This window comes from Balaenoptera musculus, chromosome 10 (genome assembly GCF_009873245.2).
Source record: "Balaenoptera musculus isolate JJ_BM4_2016_0621 chromosome 10, mBalMus1.pri.v3, whole genome shotgun sequence".
In the NCBI taxonomy this organism is placed as follows: domain Eukaryota; kingdom Metazoa; phylum Chordata; class Mammalia; order Artiodactyla; family Balaenopteridae; genus Balaenoptera; species Balaenoptera musculus.
Genome location: NC_045794.1, coordinates 66,880,564 through 66,904,674, shown reverse-complemented (window position 1 = coordinate 66,904,674; position 24,111 = coordinate 66,880,564). Strand labels below are relative to the sequence as shown.

Below are 24,111 nucleotides of genomic sequence, written 5' to 3'. Positions count from 1 at the left end.
AAATTTAACTATTGACGAAATGAATTATGTACATACCAGATCATCAGAGTTACTTGTATACAATTTGTCATACAGGTAACTTTTTGAAATAGTTTCTTTCAAAACTTTATAGCTATTGCTGTAACTAATACAAAAATGTGAACTTGCTCTGAGGTGTCATTTAGTGTTTTAAAAAGTTTTAATACTCATAAAATTCATCTCCATACATTGATTCTAAAAATAAGAATAAAAGCTTCATTAGTATGTGTAAACATCTTATGTCCTACTAACGGGCTACAAAAAGTTAAAACTTTTTGGAACTTGAGAGTTTACCATTGTAAATAAGTGTATGATTTCAGTTGCAATATACTTTCTAGTTACTGAGAAAAAATTATTTTAGCCCATTTTTTTCACAGTATTGATTCTTGATATTGCTGTTTCTTTCCTGCTTTACCCAGGAAGCTTCTAGAAAATTGGAGAAAGTGCTTGAAAGTTTTAAAAGATTGTCATTTTTAGGCAATAACAAGAGATTGATAGTCTAGTATTGGAATATTGTAGTCCTTTCTGTGATGTCTGATTTCAGAAAACATTGAGTAAAACAACATTCCTGTGATTTCACGCTTGAGGCACAAACATGAGTTCATGGTGTATATCTAAAGTAATAAAATTCAATTTATTTCAACAAACAGCCAATGCATAAATTTGTATCACTGCTTGCTTTTCACTTAGCACTGTGAGGTTTAATGTGGAACACACAGAATCCTGTGTTGTCAATTTTTAGCTATACTTCATCTAGGCATCTAGCTGAAGTATATAATTACTTTAAGACACCACTGAAATGTTAAAAAGATAACTTTCAATTGTAGCTCTTTCTCTCACTCTCATGTGTCTCATGATGTTGTCTAATCTTCATAATGCTCCTAAAGTAGGCTAAACAACATATTTTAGTCCTTTCCCTTCCTTTTGTTTTCATTGTCTAAATTTATGCAGGGAAAAAAATGTACTGTCTTCAGATAGCTGCTTATATTTAGTCCTTGAACCTATTATACTGCAGCATAAGACAAGATGAAATGTAAGTCAGTGTAGTAGTGTAGGTGACTGCTTATGTGATGTAATTTCATCCTGCTGCTTTGTGTTATGTTTGTGCATAGCATTCAACCTTTATTAGAAGAATAAATCCATTTCCTTTAAAATACCTCCCTCACTGTTCACTGATTCCTGAAAGAATTCTGCGATTAGAGATAGGTTGGTTTTAAGAGGATTTGTCCCTTGTTCAAAACTAAACTAAACACCTCTCTTCTGCATGTGACCATAAAACTCTTACCTGCTATTTACATGTTAAAATAAATTAGTTTATCATATCCTTTCAAGAAAGCAAGTTTCTAAACATGGAAGATTGAGTCAGCATAAATCCTAGTTACTGAAAGAAGCCCCTTACAGGGGAAAAAGGTCACAGAAAGGAAAAATGGTGACCTAAAGGCAAACTTAATCAACTTCATTCCCAAAAGCTAAAAGTGAACTGTGTATTTGTATTTTTATACTACATATATGTGTGTCTTTTTTCCTTTGGACATAATTTATAATATTATGAAGATATAGGTCCTCTCTTGGCCATCCCTTACCATGATGATGGGTATTTTATACTGCTACCTACATTTTCTGAAATTCAATGGTAGTGCTTACTTTATAACTTCTTGTAGAGTGGAAAACATCACACAAATGTCAGAGTACATAAATGTATGTATACTGTTAACACCCTAGCTTAGACAATCTAGGGTGTTAACAGTATACATACATTTAGTGTTTCCCATTGTTAAAGAGATATTGAGAGGATATTACCAAGAGCTAGGTAATAAAATCACTTTTTAATCCTCTATAAAGCTTATATAAAGTAGTCCAAGTATGAAGGTAAAATGATAATGGTGTCTAGAGTTGCTTCAGTCATTTAAGAATAAGGCTTTGAATTAAGCTATTGTTTTTGCCCCCAGGTTAGAAAACTGAAAGTCAGATTAAATTATACATAACCTAAGTCCATTTGAAGTTTCATATTACTTTTTCTTTCTTTAAAAAAAGGCTTTTATAATAGATTATCTGAATACTATTATTCATTATCCATTTCTAAAGTTGTGTCTTTTTTATAAATGTTGACAGTGTATTACTAAACCCATTCTATGATGAAATTTTCATTGGTAAGAAATTCAAGTTCCTATAATTTTTTCTCATTGAACAGAATATATAAAGTGTTGAATGAATGGTCTCTTACAAGGATATGTAGCTGTGGAGTAATTTCTTTACCAGTATAATAGAAATATCAGATACATCTTTAAATATAAATGGTATATTTAAAAATTGAAAAATTTTCTGTGGGTAGATATAAATATTATTTCTGAAGCATTAGAAAAAAGTGAATTTTGCATTTTTTCAAATAGTAAGCATGTATAAAAAGTTGTGTCAAATTTGCAAATGTCATTATAAATAACTTTGCATATCTGGTAAGAATAAATTTGAGTAACTCCAGGAGTATAGTTTGCATTAATATTTTTAACAATAAATGTTAAATAGGTTTTTTGAAAATTCAAGAAGTCTCAGTTTTAATGCTAATAATGAAAGAGAGAATCACTCATTCATTATTTTCAGGGGCAATTCAAGAGTTTTATAATGGCTTTCTTCTGAAAAGAATTTCAAAAAGTATGTTTTTAAATTTGTAAACTGGAAATCAGTTGCTGCTGCAAATAGAACTTGCAGATTTTTCTAAATCACATAGTTATCTTAGAAAATAAACCCTTCTATCATTAAGAAAAATATTGTCCCTTATGTTAACTTAAAATTGTCTTTGAAAATTTGTATCAAAGATATTCTACATTCTGCATATATTTTTCATTCACAAAAATTAGATCACAGATTAACCTCCAGTGTAAAAACATAGCATATATTTACATATAAAAATAAAAAGAAGGAAATAGATAATTAAAATCTAAAGGGTAAAATATCATTATTAAGTGCTTTTTTTAATATACCATTTTGCTATAGTGTTTTAAATTTAAAATATTAACATTATTAAAAATGAAAAGCTTGTGAAATGTAAGGTGTCACGGATATCCCTCATTATCAAGTTGTCAGGTCATCAGGCCGGCCATTAGGAAGGCCAGGGTAAGGTCTAGGTAACTCAGTTTCTGATAGCCAAGGGGATTTTGGATGCTGAAAAACAGGTATAAAGCATGAATAATTATACTGCTATACCAGCTGAACCTGGTATCTGCAGAGCTGTGAATATGCAGGTCCATGTGCTACCAGTAGTGTGACAGATCACTGTCCTGTTTTGAGCCCATGAGCCAGTGACATAGAGGTGTTGGCCAACCCTCAGCCTGGAGCCAGGATTTGTCCCAGACTGCGAGCTAGGTCTAAGTCTGCAGGTGGGATTTAGTAGCTCGGCTGGCTTGGCCACAAAAGTTAAGTTTCGTGATATAGATCCAAGCAGACTTATGTATACAATGAGGGGAGTTTCTCTGTCATTTGGTTTAAGAAACTTTCTGATTATTTATAAACTGATATAAACTAGCTGCTTACTTTCCTATTATTTCTGATTCTTTTTGAGGGTTAATATGGACAAAATCTAATAAAGAGTAATGTGGGACAAACCCTAGACTATACGAAACAAATTCCTGAACACACTGGTCAAGTGTCGAAGTGTCTTGATAGATCAGAGTTCTATTATCAGTGTTTGAATCAAGTCCACCTCATTGCCTTACCCAGGATTTACAGCAAGAATGCCACTGGGGCTATTCAGTTCCTCCCTTGTTTTTCTTTCTATTTGTTACCCCGGAGTGATAAGATCTATAAATTTGCTTCCTACACAACTTAGTATTTTAATTGTTCTAAGTTTCCTTTATTCAAATGCTAATGGTTCTCTTTATTTCTAGAGTGTGATGAATAAGTGAATATGCATCTAATTGGTATCCTTGGGCTTGATATGCACACTGTCCTGAACATTCTCCAGCTCTATTAATTCTTTCCCCACTGAGGAAGCAGAATTGTACATTCCATGTTTTTGTACTTTCTGTTCTCATTTTAATGGTCTTCCTGATGGTTCTTAGCAATTTGAGTAAACACTCCACAGAATTTAAAACAAATTCAATTTCCTGAGGGTGCTATTTACACCAGGTTATATATTTTTCATCTTTTAGATAGCATTAAAATTTTGAAGTCTCCAGAACTGATCTTAATTTGATTATTCAAAAAATGCCAATATTCTACTCACTTGCTTCAAAAGATAAGGGAATAAAAAATGTGAGTCTGAATTGTTATCTAATTTAATTTATTTCAGCCTGAATGTTATATTGCTATATTACTAACTTTCATTCTCGTATTTGTTTAGTCAGAATTCAGTGTATATTTGAGTGTATGCTGTGTGCTAGACCTTTGTTTAGGTTTTGGAAATACAGTGGTAAACAATTCACAGTTTCTTATTTCAGAATCTTACAATATAGTGGAGTAGACAGGTTGGTAAAAACATTACAATATAATGTAAGCACAGGATGAAATGAAAATAAGAGGATCACATAATCCAATTGATGGGAGTAAAAAGGGGCTGGAGGATCAAGGAGGGCAAATAAAAGAAAATAATGTCTAATTGTAGAATGAGTTGAAGTTTGCCAACTGAGAAAGGTGGAACATGGAATTTTAAATAAGGAAATACTATATGCATAAGTTAAAAATTAGAAAATAACTTAGAGTGGCTAGAGTAGGAAATAAGCTGAAGGATGGGAGGTAGTGGTGAGATAGAAGGTAAAAGATTAATCCAGAGCAAGAAGTAAGAAATTTCATGGAAAAAAATTGTACTCTATACTAAAGAACATGAGGACCCATTAAAGTCTTTAAACAGGAGAGTCACTTAATCAGCTCTGTCCTTCAGAAACATTTTTCTGACTCTAGTGGAGAGTGATTTAGAGAAACGACTAAGCAGGAAAACCATTGAACAAGGCTCTTGCAGTCATCCAAAGGAGGGATGACAAAAATGATAATGGTGATTTTTTTTTTGTCTGTCCTACTACATTATAAAACTAATTGAGGCAATATATCAGGAGAAAGTCAACATTTTATTTTGTTTAAAACAATAAGTTTTTAGTATGAGCCTGTCAAGTGACAGTGAGAATGGAGAGGAATAAACTGATTCATGAGCTATTAAGGACTTAGTGAACACACAAGAATAGGTGGTTGTTTGGAGGAAGGAGAATAAAACTTATTGAAGAGTCAAGGATGATTTTGAACTTTCTGATTTGGCAATTGAGTGGATAAAGGTACCATACACAGAGACAAGAATCCCATGAGGTAGAGCATTTCTGGAGGGGGGATATTGAGTTCAGTTTTGGACACATTAAATTGAGGTGACAGAGTTGGGAATATATGAATGATTTTGGAATTTAAAGGTCAGATGTCATTTATAGCCATTAATTTGAACATGTAGAATAGTTAATTGACACTGTTGGAGCTGATGAAATCATTCCAAAAAAATGTATTCTGAATGAGAAGATAAGAGTTCAGAATAAGGCCCTGAGGAAGAAAAGCATTTAAAGGTCAGAGGAAAGGGAAAGGGAAAATTAAGAGGAAGAGTATTCCTCAAAAAAGATAAAACAGGTTGGTTACAGGAAAGAATACCAGGAAAGTTTGTAATCATGAATGCCAAGGTCAAGAGAGGGTGGTGAAAAGGGTTATTAGCAGTTTCAGGATGTTGAGAGTTCAAGAACAGCGTGCCCCACTGAAATTTAGCAACAAGAGGATAAAGGGTGGTCTAGGTGAGAATAATTTTAGTGGAGTAATTCAGGTAGAATCAAGTTTCCAGTGGCCTAAGAAATTGAATGGAAGATGAGAATTGGATTCAGTGGCTAAGGAAACAATTTCTAAGTGTTTAATTATGAAGGAAGTGAAAAGAAATAATAGCCAACATAAGCGATGAGGCTGAGAGACAATTATTTTAAGGAGAGAAAATTTGAGTGTGTTGAAGCATATGGAAAGCACATAGAGAGGGAAAAGAATTTACTGAGGAAAGAGAAGTTAATTAATAGGTCATTGGATGAAGCAGAAAAAGATGGACTCCAGAGCATGTTACATAGAAAGAGAAATGTCGCTTCAAAAGTGAAATGGAAGTAGAAGAAAAGAATGGAAACTGATGCAAACATTTTTGTAGGTGGGGATCTTACAAAGTTGCGAGAGTTTCCATTTAATGGTTTCTATTTTCCCCACAAAGTTAAAAAGACCTAATTAGCTGACAGTAGTGGGGAGATGATGGGTTAAGATATTTCAGGAATATAGAGAAGATGTATCTAGCCATTATGGATTGTGGGAGAATTAGGTAGACCATAGATGGATTAGTGGAAAGTGTCGGGGTACACTTGTAGGCAGTGAATTTGTAGCGGTTATAAATAAACTCAAAGGTGTGTTTTCTTTTCCTCCAACAGTACTCTGTAGCTCAGGTATGGGAGGGGGGATGCCTACAGTCATTTTGATTTCAGGTTGTGGTTCTGCCAGTCAATTACTGTGGAAGGCCAATGGAGCAAGATAATTGAGAATATTAACAAGAATGTCATAAAGTCTAAGCTGAATAAGAATTTCAGTGAAGGTAGGAAGGGATTGATGAAGCAGAGTATTCAGGGTCTCAATAAATTTGAAAACAGGGTGTAGGAAGAGGGATACAGAATTGTGGTGAGAGAGTAAAATGCTTGATTTAAGCATTTTAGGACCAAAACATTCCCAGGTGCTGGTAAGACCCAAGTTGTGGTCATGGAAATGGATGAAGTACAGAGGGAATGAAGCTCATTGAAACTGGTGACATCAAGGAACTGAGAGACCAGTTGGATGGATTATCTATGTGGACCCTGCAGTCTTTTCTACCTATATTTACTCCCTTGATAATCCTAGCCTGTTTTACAGTTTAAGTGCCATCTACACACTGATAACTGAATAATTTACATCTCTAGACTGGATCACTCCCCTGAACTTCAGACTTGTATATCCAACTAATATTTGACATGTCTACTTGTATATCCAATATGAATTTAAAGCATAACAAATTAAAAACTGAGCTTCTGGTCTTCTCTGTCACTCTCCACAAACCTCCTGCAGTTTCCCACCTATCAATTAATGGCTATTTCATGCTACTATTTCCAAAGTTAAAACCTTAGAGTCATCCTATGAGTTCTGTCTTCATAATTTTTTGAAAATTTACCCAATTTTCAGAAAGACCCCTACAAAATTACCACCTTGATCAGAACCACCATCCTTTTCATATGTCCTTTTTCAGTGAACCAAGCAGGATAAATTTCTTAAAATATGAGTCAGATCATGTCACATCAAGGCTTAAATCATTGTTGGCTTCCCATCAGAATAAAATCCCCAAAGCCTATGGAGTGGTTTCTAAGACGCTTCATGACTTCTCACCTTACAATTCCTCTAGGAACTCATCTCATACCTTCCTTCCCATAGTTCATTCCAATTTGCTATCCCTGTACCTGGGTATGCTGTTGCTATTATTCCTTCTGCTTACCATACTGTCTCCACAGATAGCCCCCAAACCTACTCTCTCACTTTTCTTGGGTCTTTGTTCAAATGCTAATTTATCAGAAAGATCATCCAATATTCTTTTCTCTGCCCCTATGTGTTTATTGTTTGTTTTCCTCTACTATAATATAAACTCCATGTAGTTAGAGGCATTGTCTCTTTTGTTCACTATTATATTCCAAAGGTCTAGAATAATACTGTCATGTGAGTTCCTCAATGTATATTTGCTGAATGAATAAGAACAAATACTCTCAAACACATGATTTATATGATCATATTTGTGTGCTCAATGTATTGATAATAACTCTAGCAGAATACCTTATGGAGAAAGGGATTGAGGCTGTTATAATAATTCTGGAATGAGATTACACGAGTGTACTTCAGATTATGGTAGTGGTAGCAAGAATTAAAATAGCAGAGAATAAAAACCTTACAAAGGCAGTATTAATAGAATCTTCTGGTGGGAAAAGAAATAGGACTCAAGGATAACTACAAATATTGGCCACTGGGAAAAATAACATCAGTGCAAAAATCATAAGGATATATTTGGGTACTGAATATCTTATTTATCTTGTTTAATATCATTAAATATAATCCCTTTGAAAGCAGAAATTTCTGCCTGGTTTATAACTACACTCCAACGAACAAATGAATGAAGAAGAGGAATTTAATAGGTCTTCAGATGGAACAAATGGAAATCAAGTATTGAAAATTTCAATAAATAAGAAAGTAAAAGATGTGAAGTGGAACTTCCATTGTTGATTCAAAATTTTACTTAGAGCCTCAAAGCTTAGTACCATTGGTGATAAGCATCTCCGCATTTCATGGAGGAGTGCTAAACATACCACAGACTTACTAGTTAATAATTACAGTAGTATCAGTCCTGCCACTGTGAATCACCACCTTTAGCCTCTCTAAGTGAAAACCAGAAAGGACTCATTAGCAGAATTTCAGCTGGTAAGAAGTAATGCAGGGTTTTTACTCTCATGAAGAAGAGAAGCGTGTCCTTCTCCTAAGCCAAATGGGAGTGGACCCAAAGGAATGACTCATAGAAGAAGGCAGTGTTATCTCTGTGTTTAGATATTTATTCAACAGCTATATCAGCAGGCAATTCCATGGAATATATGAAAGGCAAGGGGAGAAGGAAATTAATGTGTATCCCTTAGAGTTGGAATATATACACATAACAACTGAATCAAATATTTGCTTCCTATGTGCCGGTGTGGATAGGGGATAGGGAAGAAAGGAATCAGTAACTTCATTTTAATTATTTAACTTATCAATATTTTTAACTAGTCAGAATAGGTACTTAAAATATTGAAGTCATGAATATGTAGCCAAAATAATGAAAAATAGTTCGTATGCAGGAATTTTATCGTGAGAGAAATGTAATGCTTTGTATATATGATACCAAAAGATTTCCATGTTAGGTAATTTCCTATTCATTAATGCATTACTGATTAGACCTATTTAAGCATCTGTATTTCAACACAAACTACTTATTTAGAGGGCACATTTGAACATGATTTCCTATATTCAAACATTTAAATCATGTTTAATATGAAAGTGAACAAAGAGATATGAATTATAGACTAACATCCAAAAGTTGGGTTAGAATAACACTGAATGTGGAAGCACTTTTGAGATCTCTCAGCATATTGTTTCACTGGTGATTAATGTGTTAAGAAACATTTTAGAAATGATTTTTCCAGGATAGGAGAAGTTATTTGGGAAGCTGAGAGTAACAAAACAACTTCGTGTTAGAAATAAGGGTCTTAGTTGTTACTGTTAATTTCTAATCGATCTATAAGAATAAAGGTACTTGAAATTTTTTTGAGGGAAAAGCAATATGTTAATGAAAAAGGACATAATAAGTAAAATAAATTAGGAACTTGCATTATTGCAAAGATATATTATTTTTGTTAATAATAAAACAATGAACTATATATTAATATATACTCAGTTTTCTGATCATATAAAGTTTAATATGAATCATTTTAATTTACCTATCTTTGTTCCTCAAAATCCCTATTACAATTCTGTCGAAAATAGTAATATAATTTCAATTACAGACATTGTAAATACTTGTATTTTATTCTTTTCCTATCTTTTCTATTTCTCTTTATTTTTATTATACATAAATTTATTTGTACATATGTGTGTGTATTTATATATAGGATATATAAGCACATTTGAGTATATATATAAATATATGTAATATATATAAACGTATATATTTCTTTTTTTTTTTTAATTTTAATATGTATTTTCTCCTACAAAAAATGGGACTTTTTTAGTTTCTTGACTAAACAAGAGGCTGGTTTCTAATTAGACTGCTCTTATCCAACATAATAAAGTGGGACTATTTTTATTCTTGATCAAAGATGCTTATAATTTAGGGTGTTTATCTGAAAGACAGATGGATGAATACAGCTTTATACATGTAATTGCTCATTAAAATGTGAAAAATATAAAGTAAGAATAAAAGTTTATTTAGGAAACATATTTGTAATGCTATTGTGTATGCAGTACTATTCTGGGACTTTAGAAAAAATGAAAGATATCAATTCAGTGCTATAGATTTTTGCACTCTAACTGGGTAGCAATTGTTTCTTTTTAAAACATGATTGATAAGTGTAAAAAAATGGTACATAGATAAATACTTTTGTGTTATATGGAAATAATCACAGTAAGTGTGTTTAGGGGGGATTTTATTTTTATTGTTTTGGAAGACTTGTTTTGAGAGGTGAATGTTGAACCAGATGTTGAAGATCTAATTTGCATTAAATTAAAATCTTTATTTTGGATGGAAGGAATTAAGGATGGAAGGGTCTTTCTCTCATATCCAAAAGTAGTTCAACTCTATAGACTTTAGCAACTCACAAAACTGGCTACTGCAACTTATTTATAGTACATGAGTTTAAATTTAATTGCTGAAGTTTAGAGTATAAAATTAAACCTGGTCTTGGGGTATTTTTTTTAAAGTATATGTGAGTTATTTTTTTCTAGGAAGCCCCAGACACCCTCCATGCGCCTCTGCAGCTTAATGGCTAAACACCTGTTCAACCTCAATGAGATTAGACTATGGGCCAATTCTTATTTGGCCGTTCCAGAAAAGAGTCATGATTGCACCCAGCTGGCCCTCTAAGAAGGAGGGTCTGATGAGCCATTCCTGCACATCCTGAGGCAGTAGAATTTGCACAGATTTAGGGCTGCTGCTGTTGCTTTTCCAGGGATCCCAGTGAGGTGATGCACTACCTCCTTTGGCAAAATGAGAAAGGAGCTAGTTTTCTGATGATTTGCCCCATTCTACCACTGGTATTCATCAAAGGTTGGATGAAGAAACTGCAAACTTCTGTGGCTCCCCTATTTCCTCATTAGGCTTCCAGAGGAGGCAGCATTAAGGCTTACTTGTCCTCTAGCCCTACCTAGGAACTTGTGTCTCCATGTGAAGGAACTTACCTGGAAGGAAAACAACTTATTCTAGCTACCTTTCAGTAACTACATTGTCTTTTTCAAATGGACACTCAGGGAAACATGAATCAGCAAAATGGGAATGCTGAAATTACATGCATATTCTCTTTTTTCACTTAACATTAATTATAATCACTACAGGCACTTTAAAAAGGAATCTGATTATATATTCATAACAAAGTTATTATTATGCAAAATTATTATTTTCAATTGAAATCTATGTTGTTTCAAGAATACCACATAATAGGAATATGCCTTATGATAGGCTATTAAATTATTTTTCAAAAGATATTTCAAGTTGTTGAAATATAAAATTATAAGTATTATAGGAAAAGTAGAAGAGTTATAATATTAAAAATTTAATATTGGCTAAAAATGTTCATCAACGTCCCTGGAAAGTTGCAAAATCATCTTTTGGCTATATAACAAATTCTCCAGATATCTTATATTTTACTCATAGGAACAATTTATATTTTTATTGGAGTATGGTGGAAAGTTTTGTGGTAATGCTAGTTATTTTTACTATTTTTCCTTTTCTTCATCATAGATTAAAATGAGTAATCCACATGAGTGACTATTTTTCTTCTATGGACAAGCTTTTTGAAAAAAAAAAAAAATTAAAAATCTTGGTATTCATATCCAGAAACACTGGATTTCATTTAATTTACATTACCATTCTCTAAAAGGCCAGGAAATTCACTAAAATTTGACATTACAACCAACATCATTATTTTAACTTTTAAATAAATGTATATAAGTAATTGTATTAAATATAAGTGGAAGTAATTGTATTAAATATAAGTGGAAAAACTAGTCAATGTGAAATAAAGACTGAATGATTTTTTTTAAACTATGTGTAGTTTATAAAAGAAATCTAAAATATGGAAATAAAGGTTGAAACTAAAATGACATAAATGATATACCATATAATACTAGGTAACAAAATAAAGCAGGTGCAGCTATATTAATATCAGAAAGTGTAGTCTTTCATAAAAAATAGTAAATATAAAAAGAGATACTTAAATATAAAAAATGGTATACCAGGAAGGTAGAAATTTTAAATGCTATGTACCTAATAACAAACACTTAAAATATAGAGAACAAAAGTTAGCAGAAATAAAAGGAGAATAAAAATGCCCTATGTCATGGTGGAATATTTTAACACTTCTTTCAGTACCTGACTGAACAAGAAGATAAAATCTGTAAGGATAATGATAATATGAGCAACGTGATAAACAAGCTTGTCCTCAGTGATATATAGAGAATCTTGCATTTTATTTCCCAAAATTGACCAAATGTGGATCATACAGGAAAACTCAACAAATTTCAAAGAATTGAAATCATACAGAGTATGTTCTCTTACAATAGCAGAATTCAGCTAGAAATTGATACAAAAAATGAAATTAAAAAATGATAAATACAAAGTACTTAAGTTTTTGGAAATTATGCTCTATGCTTCTAATTAACTCGTTGGTCAGAGAATTCAAACTAAAAATAAGAAAAAAATGTTGAATTTAGTGATATTAGAGTACTACATATTGAAACATATTAGGAGGTAGTTAAAGCCCTGCTTAGAAATTTATAGCATTATTATATGTTAGAAAAAATAAAGGCCAAAAATCAATGATCTAAGCATTATCTCAAGAAACTAGGAAATAAAAGAGCAAATAAAACCTAGGGTATAGAGAAAGAAGGCAAAAATGAAGCTAGCAGGAAAAATTAATAAAGTAAAAATATTTAAGTAGAGTATAAACAAAGCTAAACGTTGGTTTTTAAAAAATTAACTGATAATTCTCTGGTGGGTTGGTAAAGTTCAAAATAATGAGGCTATTTTGAACACAATTTATGCTGATGAATTTGAAACTGTAGATGAAATGAGAAAATTCCTAGGAAAACACGTCTTAACCATGTTAACCCAAGAAATTAAAAAGTGCAAATAATACTTCACATGAAAGAAATGGAATCATCAATTAAAAAATCCTCTCACAAAGGAAAATCCAGGGCCAGATGGCTTCACCTGTGAATTCTGTTATCATTTAAGGGAGGAATTATACTATTAAAATGAAAAAGCACTTCCCAAGTCGTTTTATGAGGTGTATTATTTTTCTATTGCTGTGTAACAAATTACCACAACCTAAGAGGCTTAAAGCAACACACTTATTATCTCAGTTTCTGTGGGTCAGAAGTCTGAGGATAGCTTAGGTGGGTCCTCTGCTCAGAGTTTTAACTGGCTGCAATCAAGGTGTGGGCTAGGTGGCATTCTGATCTGGAGCTCCGGGTCTCCTTCCGAGATCACGTGATTATTGGTATATATGTCTATATATACATGTATGTGTGTGAGTGCTTGTGTGTATACGCACATATACACATACGTGTGTAATGATGGTTATGATCTCCATTACCTTTGCCATTCATATTCTATTTAGTTAGAAGCAAATCACAAGCCCTGTGATGCTCAAAGGTAGGCCCCATATTCATCCCTTCTATAAACCCCCTGCCCATGCTCAAAGGGAGGGGTTTATAGAATGGATGAACATGAGGGACACTCTTGGGTCTGTCTGCTACATGAGGCCAAAAAGTCTTAAAGCAAGACCTGAAATATTACCAAAATGTTAGTTAATTAAATGAAGCAATACATAAGTATATGACATCAGGACCAAGTTGGGTTCTAGAAATGCAAGGTTATTTTAACTTTCACAATTCAATGAAAGTAATTCTCTGTGTTAATTAATAGAGAAAAGAATTCATATGATCATCTATACAGATGCAGACTAAATGTAGATAAAAATTCAGCATTTGTTTATAATGATATTTTTATATCATATAATGATCATGTAATGACTTAATATCATTACATATTAATGATATAATGATTATTTTTAATGGTAAAATTTCAACATTCTAGAAATAGAATGAACTTTCTTATTAATTAATTATTCAATGTCATTATTTTATTCAAATGTTTATTGAGCAACTAATATTTGCCAGGAACTCAGCTGTTTTCCCTGTTTATATACACTCATGAGAATGTCTTCCTTTAAAATACTGACAGCTCTCCATGCACATTCACTATACAGAGAAGATTACTCTACTTATCAAAGTACTTACACATCAAAAGTACACACAAAGTACTCTACACTTACCATAATGTATAGCTGGGTTTATTTCTATTGAATAATAAATATTTTTCTCCCACCCTTCTATGTTTATTTCCTTCCTTTTTATTTAACCAAACATAGTAGATCTTCCAGATCTTTCTATATTTAACAGCTGGAGATGTCTAACTTTCAAAATTCATTTAATATAATTACTCCCTTTTAATGGCTAGATCACACAAACTTACTTCTTGGCCAACTATACGAAATTAATGAAATAAAAAATCTTTGAGGAAATGTGACTTTCACCCTAGTTTGGTTTTTTTTTAAGTGTAAAGAAGATAGATTATAGAAGATAGAAATAAATTATGTGATATACTTCCCAGATAATTTGGAGCATGAAAATTTTGTAACCTGTAATAGTTACACTCATTGTATAGAAAGATGCCAGCACCAGAATGAAGATTTAAAAAGTTATATTCTTTTTGTTGAACTACTCTGTGCAGAACTTTAATTCTACAAACAAACCACCAAAATGCAAACATAGTAAATGGTAATTAAGTAGAGGTTTATATTAATATTCTTTTAAACTACTGATAAATGTCTGGAATTATGTTTATTTTATGTTTGTTAACATTGGGACTTAATATATCGCAGCATAAAAATGTTTCCAGTATAAAATAGCCTTTACCTGGTATTGTTTTTAGAGGATGTAACTAGTATTAAGCTAAAGAGTGCAGTTGATATCTTGGATCGTATGGTAAGACTCCCTTCCTTCCTTCCCTCCTTCCTTCCCCCCTTTAAAATTTTTACTTATGGATCTATTTCTTTCAAAGCACTAATCAACTCTTTACATTGGATTACATGGCAATCAGTCTTGATTTGCTTATCTAAACTAAATGATGTTGGATGCCATAAACAACACAGGAAGAATGCTGTGTCCTAGTCCTTAAGAAATGTAGTTCTAAAGTCATCAAGGCATTAACTTAAGTTCACATTTTTAATGCTATTCAAACAATTTTAAATATTTATTTGGACATAAAGGAATTCCATTTTCAAGATATTGTAGTAAGAAAGGTTGCTGTAGATACTCAAAACGAAGTTTCATTTATATTAATGTTGAAGATGTGTCAAGAATTGAAATGTATTGCCAAAGTGTAACTCTAAAAATGCAGATTTTGCTAAAGTATATAAAGGTTTTATTTAACTATCACATCAAGCAGAGTATCCATAGCCATTCATCTAACTCTCTTATTATTTTCTATCAAGGTTAGATTTAATATGAATGACTGAGAAGGCAACTTTCTTTCCTTTGGCAAGCTAGTTTTTATGGAAACCAAAAAAAAATTTCCTTTTGCAGATCTATCTATAATCCTTGCTCTCAGATTAATAGACTGCAAGTTTTATATTTAGTTTTTTTGAACTTTAGATGTTTTTTCTCAACAGCTCATATAATACAAAGTGTTATTGCCTTATGTCTTCCCTTTTCCTTTCCATTGTTTTCTCATATTTTATCATTAATACCTGTTTAGATTTACAGGTGTTTTTGTTCATTTTATTTTCTTCCTCACTTGTACGCTTCACTCCTCAAGTAATTTTGTTACTCTTCTCCATTTCTTAAATACTCCAGTTGTTTCTTGCTAGCTTCCTTTGAGTATGCACGATGACAAAGTTAAATTAAGAAATACTCCAAAAAGAAGGTGAAATATCCTATGTTCTTAACTGATCATACAGAGCATGTGCGTGTACACACATACACACAAACACGTTACTATATTTATGTTTTATCTTACATTTATACATTTATATTTAGTATGTATATATGTATACATACATATATATGTAAACTTAAATACTCCACTGAAATTATACATGTTTGGCTGGTGTTGTGAAGGAAAGAACAGGGAGCTATAATTAAGAATGGAAGACAAGATCAAGGAAGTTCTCTCTGAGGAAGTGACTTCAAATAGATGAATTACCTGACGAGTAGATGATGAATGATCTGGTAAGATGTAATAACATAAGGAGAGTAGTGGGTTAAATAGTGTTCCCCCCAAATTGATGTTTACCCAGAACCTTGGAATGTGACCTTATTTGGAAATATAGTCGTTATAGGTGTAATTAGTTTAGGATCTTGAGATGAAATCATACTGGATTTACGGTGGGCTCTAAATCCAATGACTAGTGTTCTTATAAGAAGAGGAGAGCACACAGAGAGACACGTAAAGGAGAATGTCATGTAAAAATGGAGACAGGGATTGGAATCATGCACCTATGTATCAAAGAATGACAAGGATTGCTAACAATCACCAGAGACTAGGAGAGAGTCATGGAATAGAGTCTCCCTCAGAGTTTCCAGAAAGAACCAAACCTGCCCAACTACTTGATTTCAGACTTCTGGCACCCAGAACTATACATTTCTGTTTTAAGCTACCAAATTTTTGGTAATTTATTATAGCACCCTTAGGAAACTAAGACAGGGATTAAGAGTGACTAAAGTTTAGTAAGCTAAAGACAAAGTACATTTTCTTGGAGTATTACATTTGGTTGGAGTAAGAGAAAATAGCCAGATCATGTTGTGTCTTACAGAAGCGTGGATTTTATTTCAAGTGCTATAGGAAGCCATAGGAGAGTTTATGTGAGAAAATTACATGAGATTTATGTGTTAAAATAATATGCTGGATGCTCTTAAAAACTGAGTAGAATAGGACAAGAATTGAAGCAAGGAGAACCTGGTAAGCGGGTAGGCTACTGTAGAAGTCCAGGTAAGAGATGGCGGGAGTTTGGTGTAGAGTCATGGCAACAGAGAAGTAAAGCAGGCTGAGATCTGTTTTGAAGTTAGAACTGATGACTTACTGATGGATTGAAAGTGCATGATGAGGAAAAATTTTAAATGCCTTCCTAAGTTTTGAGCTGAGCTACTGGGTAGATGTTCATGAAATTTACCAAAACAGAGAACACAAGGAAGATAAAAATTGGGGAGGAGTGAGGAAGGAGGATTTTTTTAAACTTTTTATTTTATATTGGAGTATAGCTGATTAACAATGTCATGGTAGTTTCAGGTGCACAGCAAAGTGACTCAGCCATACATATACATGTATCCATTCTCCCCCAAACTCCCCTCCCATCCAGACTGCCACATAACATTGAGCAGAGGTCCCTGTGCTGTACAGTAGGTCCTTGTTGGTTATCCATTTTAAATATAGCAGTGAGTACATGTCGATCCCAAACTCCCTAATTTTCCCTCCCCCCCCACCCTTCCCCGCCACTCCAGTAACCATAAGTTCGTTCTCTAAGTTTGTGAGTCTGTTTCTGTTTTGTAAATAAGTTTATTTGTATCATTTCTTTTTAGATTCCGCATATAAGGGGTATCATACGATATTTCTCTTTCTCTGTCTGACTTACTTCATTCAGTATGACAATCTCTAGGTACATCCATGTTGCTGCAAATGGCATTATTTCATTCTTTTAGTGGCTGAGTAATATTCCATTGTATATATGTACCACATCTTCTTTATCCATTCCTCTGTCGATGGACACTTAGGTGGCTTCCATGTCTTGGCCATTGCAAACAGTGCTGCAATGAACATTGGGGTGCGTGTATTCTTTCGGACCATGTTTTTCTCCAGATATATGCCCAGGAGTGCCATAAACAAAATGAAAAGACAACCCACAGAATGGGAGAAAATATTTGCAAACAATGTGACCGACAAGGGATTAATCTCCAAAATATACAAACAGCTCATACAGTTCAACATCAAAAAAAATAACCAACCCAATTAAAAAAAATGGGCAGAAGACCTAAACAGACGTTTCTCCAAACAAGATATATAGATGGCCAAGAGGCACACGAAAAGATGTTCAACATTGCTAATTATTAGAGAAATGCAAATCAAAACTGTAATGAGATACCACCTCACACCAGTCAAAATGGCTATCATCAAAAAATCCACAAACAATAAATGCTGGAGAGGGTGTGGAGAGAAGGGAACCTTCCTACACTGTTGGTGGGAATGTAAATCGGTACAGCCACTATGGAGAACAGTATGGAGGTTCCTTAGAAAACTAAAAATAGAGCTACCATATGACCCTGCAGTCCCACTCCTGGGCATATATCAGGAGGATGTTATTTAGCTTGACATATGTGAGTTCTTTACGTGGATTGAGATTTAAATTTCAGGGACTACAGTATGTAAATAATATTTAAAAGCATGGGAATAGTTAAGGTCATCTAGGGAGAGAGTGTAGAAAGAGAGAAGTCCAAGCCAACACTGAAGCAAATTAGAGGAAAATATGCAATATAGGACATTAAATAAGAAGCTTCCTGCTGGAAAATATATGAATGTTTATGAATGTTATGTTATAGAAAGAAACAGAGGTAAGTAGGGAACCAAGTTCTATTCCCCCACTATAGTGAATATAACAGATTTATTTGTATATAAACAAGGGTTTCATGAGTCAAATGATTCAAAGGTTAGGACTGTTTGCCTATCATCTTGAGAAAAATTTTCCTCAGCAATACATTCAGAGTAAGTCTCTGGAATTTCTGTGTTTTTAGTCTTTATGCTACTTTTTACTATTTAAGATGGGATAAGGAATTACTGAAGCAAATTGCCAATGACATTTTTGTAAATCCACAAATCTAATTCACATTGCTTTTGATAGCTTCTATGAGCAATAAACTTCAATAGCATTTTGTCCTTAATTTCACAGCCAGTTCAAATAGTAAACTTTAAAATGTTTATATGTAAAATCCACATGAAAAGAAAGGTGGATGCAAACATATAGCCAATCCAAAGTTTGGTTCATCAATATGGTAGAACTGGTCTTTTACAGTCAGTCCATTTTTACACTTATATACTGTAGAACTGGAATTGACCTTACAGACTGTATGGCTGTATACCTTTACAAATAAGGGAATCAAGATTCAGAAAGACAAATAACCTTCCTGTGGTGGTCATATCTTGTTAGTGGCAGAAGTGGAACTAAGATTACTGGTTTTCTTTTGGCTGGTCAAAGCTGCAACTGTGGAAACCCCTCTTTGGAATTAATCACAAGGGGATGATGTCTTTAAAAGGCAATATTAGATTTTAGTTTCATTGAGGGAAAGAACAAAAGAGAGAATATTTATTAAATACTGTGATTATATGAGATAGAAATAAAATCTTAAGAAATGACCCTAGGGTTTAATCCCAATTTTATCACTTTAATAATTGCTTTGATTTTAGACCAGCTACTTATTCTCACAGAGCATCAGTTTTCTCATCTGTAAAACTAAACCAGCATTTCACTGTTTTGTGAGGATTTATCATAATCCTTTAGTAACTATAATTAAGATTCTGAGCCTCTTGTAGCCTTCAGACATAACACCATTAAAGTAACACAATTTTGAATCATCACCTTGGAAGCTGGCCTTGATAGGAAGAATCAAGTAGAGGGAAGAGGGAGAAAATAATGAAAAAAGAGAGAAAAGAAAATAACATTTTTAAGTTTTAGTCATGTATATACAACATTGATACATTGACATTGTATCATGTACATGCCAGAAGATTTGTCTAAGTATTCCTGTTCCACCCTCAACTTTCAGAAGACTGCATGCCTGTGCTACAAAATGGGTGGGGGGAAATTTCTCTTTGCATTCTTGGGCCCTCCCTAGCAATAGACTACTGTAGCTTGTTATACATTGTGAAGAGCCAGGAAAAGGGAGACTGGGAGTTCATAGTTCTACTCCTCCAGCCTTAGTGTTAAGCTGGTTCTGTGCATCAAGCCTCAGGACAGGGTCTTTCTCCACTTTCCTGGACCTTCCCTAGTGGTCTAGAGTTTTCTACCCTCCCTCCAAGGCAGCTGACCTCTGTCTCAAATCAGTAAGTGTTTCCACAAGCTAGTCTCCTGCCCTTCCTCCATGGCAGTGGACCTCTTTTTTTATAATATTACAAAGTCCTAGAATTAAGTTGGTTTCTTCCTCCTCTCCCAATGGCAGATGTTTTTTTCCTACTGGCTATGATGGTTAGAGGAGGTGGATTTCTATTCCACTCCCAGTGGCAGCTGACCTTGTCCTGGGAACAAGGAGTGAGAGGATTCTCTGTGCCCTCTCTAGTGGCAGCCAACTTCTGCCTGGGACTTATGGCAGGATTTCCCTTCCTTTCTTTTGCAGACAGATGACTTTTCTTATCAAAGCAGGACAAGAAAGATGTTAGATGCTAAAAGGGTTCTTGCCCTTTCCTCAGTGGCAGACACATTTTTCTGTTTTTATGCCTATCCCCAAGCAGCAGTTGAGCCCATCTTATAAAAAACTGATGGTGGAGCTGGTGCAGGAATTCTGATCTCTCATGATAGCCCACACTAGGCTTTTAAGAATTTGTTAAAATGTGAGTTTATTTCTTCTCACCTACTTTTATGACTGCTTTTACTTGTCTCAGCAGTTTGAGTATCCTGTGTTTCCTCAGAGGGTCTTGTCAACCTTGAGTATTTGGTTTATCTGGTTGCCTTGCATCCTCAGCTCTCTGATTGTTAAAGGAAAAATTATGATGTTTTTAGATCACCTTTTTTTTCTCATTGTTAGCGTAGGAGCAACGTTCTCTTAACACTTTCTATTATCCTAAGTGGAAGTAGAACTCCTCACCCAATTTATTTTGTTTTTTTTATTTTTAAATTTTAATTTAATTTAATTTTATTTTATTTTGTCCACGCTGTGCGGTATGCAGGATCTTAGTGCAGCATGCGGGATCTTAGTGCGGCATGCGGGATCTTAGTTCCCTGACCAGAGATCGAACCCGTGCCCCCAGCAGTGGAATCTCGGAGTCTTAACCACTGGACTGCCAGGGAAGTCTCTCACCCAATTTTTTTTTATCCAGTATTAGAATTTATTATTCTTCCTTTGGTTGGTTACTAGGTAAACTCTTTACCTAGTACTGATGAGTGATGTGAACAAATAATATAAAATTTTGAACATTATCATGGGCCTTAGAAGGTGAGAGTTAATACTCTGAGAGACTTGAGGGAACTAAGGGCACTGAAGAAATCGCAAATTCAAACTTCCTACCTCATACTCAAGAAATGAGATTCTTGAAAGAAATGGTGGATAAAAAGAAAAATCACAGTCATTATTCATTCTCTGCTTTATATCTTTCCTTCTTTCTCTCTTTTTCTATTTTTTATCCCCCCCCTCGTTTTGCTTTCCTCCCCCCTTCCCCAATAGCTGAATTCTAGTTAATAAAATGTGCTTAATGTATGACTTCTTTGTACTTGGCTTGATATTAAAGATTTTCTAGACACTGTTTCCATGCTACATTATAGCTTCCCTCTATATCCAGAGAAGAACTTCTGTTCCAGACAAACTTATATTCTTATTATCTTTCCCTCCATGTTTTTGCTCATATATAGAATGCATTTTCCAATTCATATCTTAACTCTTAATTTTTAAAACATCTAAATTCTCAGTAACTGAATTGCTACCACCACAACTTATTTGTACATTTAACATTTTTAAAATAAAAATCTGACTTTAATCCAATAAGTGAAGTAAAATGATCAATAGAAATAAATTTTAAGTAACAAATGCATTTTCACTGCTCATTTGATCATTTACAATATGCTGAAGCCTGTACTATATCTTTGAGCACTATGCAAATATAGAACAAAACTACTTTCTGTTGGAACTTTTAAATAAAGAGCACCACCTTGTGGGAATATATGCTTATATATAATGGAAGACAGGAATATTAAAGGAATAATAATTCATTTAAAAAACAGTGCTTATAATTTATACTATACTAAATTATTAGCATAGAAATAAAACCTCATGCTTTTTCCTAAGGAAAATTAAAAGATGGAAAGATGGAATTAGAAAAATTTTATTATGCAATCATACATCAATTTTTTTCATATTTAATGAATCAATAAAAATCCTCTGTAAAATTATAACTACTAATGATTCCTTTTATAGGAACATTATTTTAGAACTAATTTTTAGCATAACATAGTAAATAGCATTATAAGGAACTATTAAGATGACCTGACCCCCAAAAAGCCTTTCTTTAAAAGTAGGGAAACCAGAATTGAGGGAGTGAATTTAGTGTGTCCACAAACTTATGTATAACCAGTGGAGGGCTAGACGTGGTCACGAAAACATCATTCCTGTTTGCCTGACTGGTTTTGATCAATTGTCAGACATTAGAATATAGTAATAGTTCATTGACCAGTACTGGGGAATCCTTCATTGATCTGTACCGGGGAATAGATTACTTAACAAAAGCGAATTTTGTTATCATAATTTAAAAAATACGTAACATATAATATACTATTGTCTACTTAAAAATAATACTCATTTTTCTAGAGTCTTTCTGTGGCACATTATCCCTATTTTTCTAACAATAGATAATTAATGCATCTAGTATTTCATGGAATTTAACTTGAAAAAAACTTAACGTTTTTTATGGATTAGATTGATACTGGTTCTTTTAGAGCTTCCACATTTGACATTATTTCATCTCAACTTACTTTCAAAGGTTGGACTAAAGTTTGGTGATATTCCTCTTGCAATTGGGAGCCCAGAGCTGGAAAGCATTTCCTTCTCCCAAATATAAAAAGAACACAGCTTTCATCATCTTGCAAAATCAAACATTATATTTATGCTTTGGGATTCCAAATCACCTTACTACTTTTTGATAACAAGTCATATCACTCTTCTATGCTGAAACTGTGGAAGAATAAAACCCATTCTGGTATTTGTTCTTTTAATGGTTTATTTTTTAAACATGGGATTTTCTTAAGCCAGGTTTTCCCCACCCTGTTCTAACATGTTTGAGTTGGGCAATTATTTCTAATGAAACTAAGCATCTGACTTTCATTCTTTCAGTTTGTTAGACTCTTTATATATCCTGATTCTGTTCTTTGCTCCTTATTTCTGTAACTTTGAGTGATAAATATAATTTGTAAATGTGCCTTTGTGTCTTCATATACAGCAACAGCAAACTATAAAGGTTCAGTTACAAAAACTTGAGTGTTGCTTCTGGTGGCCAACATTCAGGTGACTCACAATCCAGTTATTCATTCTGATAAGAAACCATCTCACCATCATATCCTCCAGCCTGCATGCCCTTATCTTTTCTCCAAAAGCCTCAACTCAGATAATCAAACCCACCAGGATTATTGGACTATAGCAATATTTATCTCTCTATTCTTATAACCAATTGTAATTCAAATAAATAATTTTACTTGTAGCTATTTTCATTCATAATTTATTACATCTAATTAAAGTATGACTCTGAAGAACTACTAGTCACAGATTTATTGGATTTTGCATGATTTCAGATATCATTATACAGGGTAATTCATGGTAGCTTTAGGACAGGAGTCTGTAAAGGTATTTTAGTAGTTGAGAGGTCTTTGGTGTTTTTCTTTTAGTTTTTACATGGGCCAGGTGTGTTCAATAGACAGCAGTGGCAGAGGTTTCAAGATGGAGAGCAGAGCATGAGAAGTCTCTTGAGACTTTGATTCAGAACTCATACAACCTCATTTCTGGAGCATTCTATGGTCCTCAGTATATCATGTGCCAGTCCAGATTCAAGGAGTAGGTAACTGTACTCCACTTGTTAGTGGGTGGATCTGCAAAAAAATTGTGGTCACTTTTGTAATCTACCACAACCATACTTGTAGCCATGGAAATGGAAATGGTACTCTTTTTGGGTTCCTGGACCACATTCCAATGTGTGTGTGTAGGGGGAGAAGTCTGATAATTTAATTCAGTTCTGACACTATCTATCCAGAGGTAGCATCAGATTCCACAGGTTGAGGGCTCAGTCACATAAGACCCCACCCCCCACACCAGATACACACACACACACACACACACACACACACACACACACACACACACACACACTCTTACACATTTTCAGACACCAGTCAGTTGTAAGCTCTGGCTAAATAACCTGTGCTTCTGACCAATAGGCTACAGATTGGAGGTTCCAACAGCCCCCTCCTTGAGTTTGATTAATTTGTTAGAGTG

The 24,111-nt window shown here is 33.6% G+C and overlaps 1 protein-coding gene across 5 annotated transcripts in view; it reads left to right on the top strand.

Annotated features, from left to right (window-relative positions):
- PPFIA2 (PTPRF interacting protein alpha 2) overlaps window positions 1-24,111 on the top strand; it is a 476,859-nt gene that overhangs the window by 94,711 nt on the left and 358,037 nt on the right. The window lies entirely within an intron of this gene.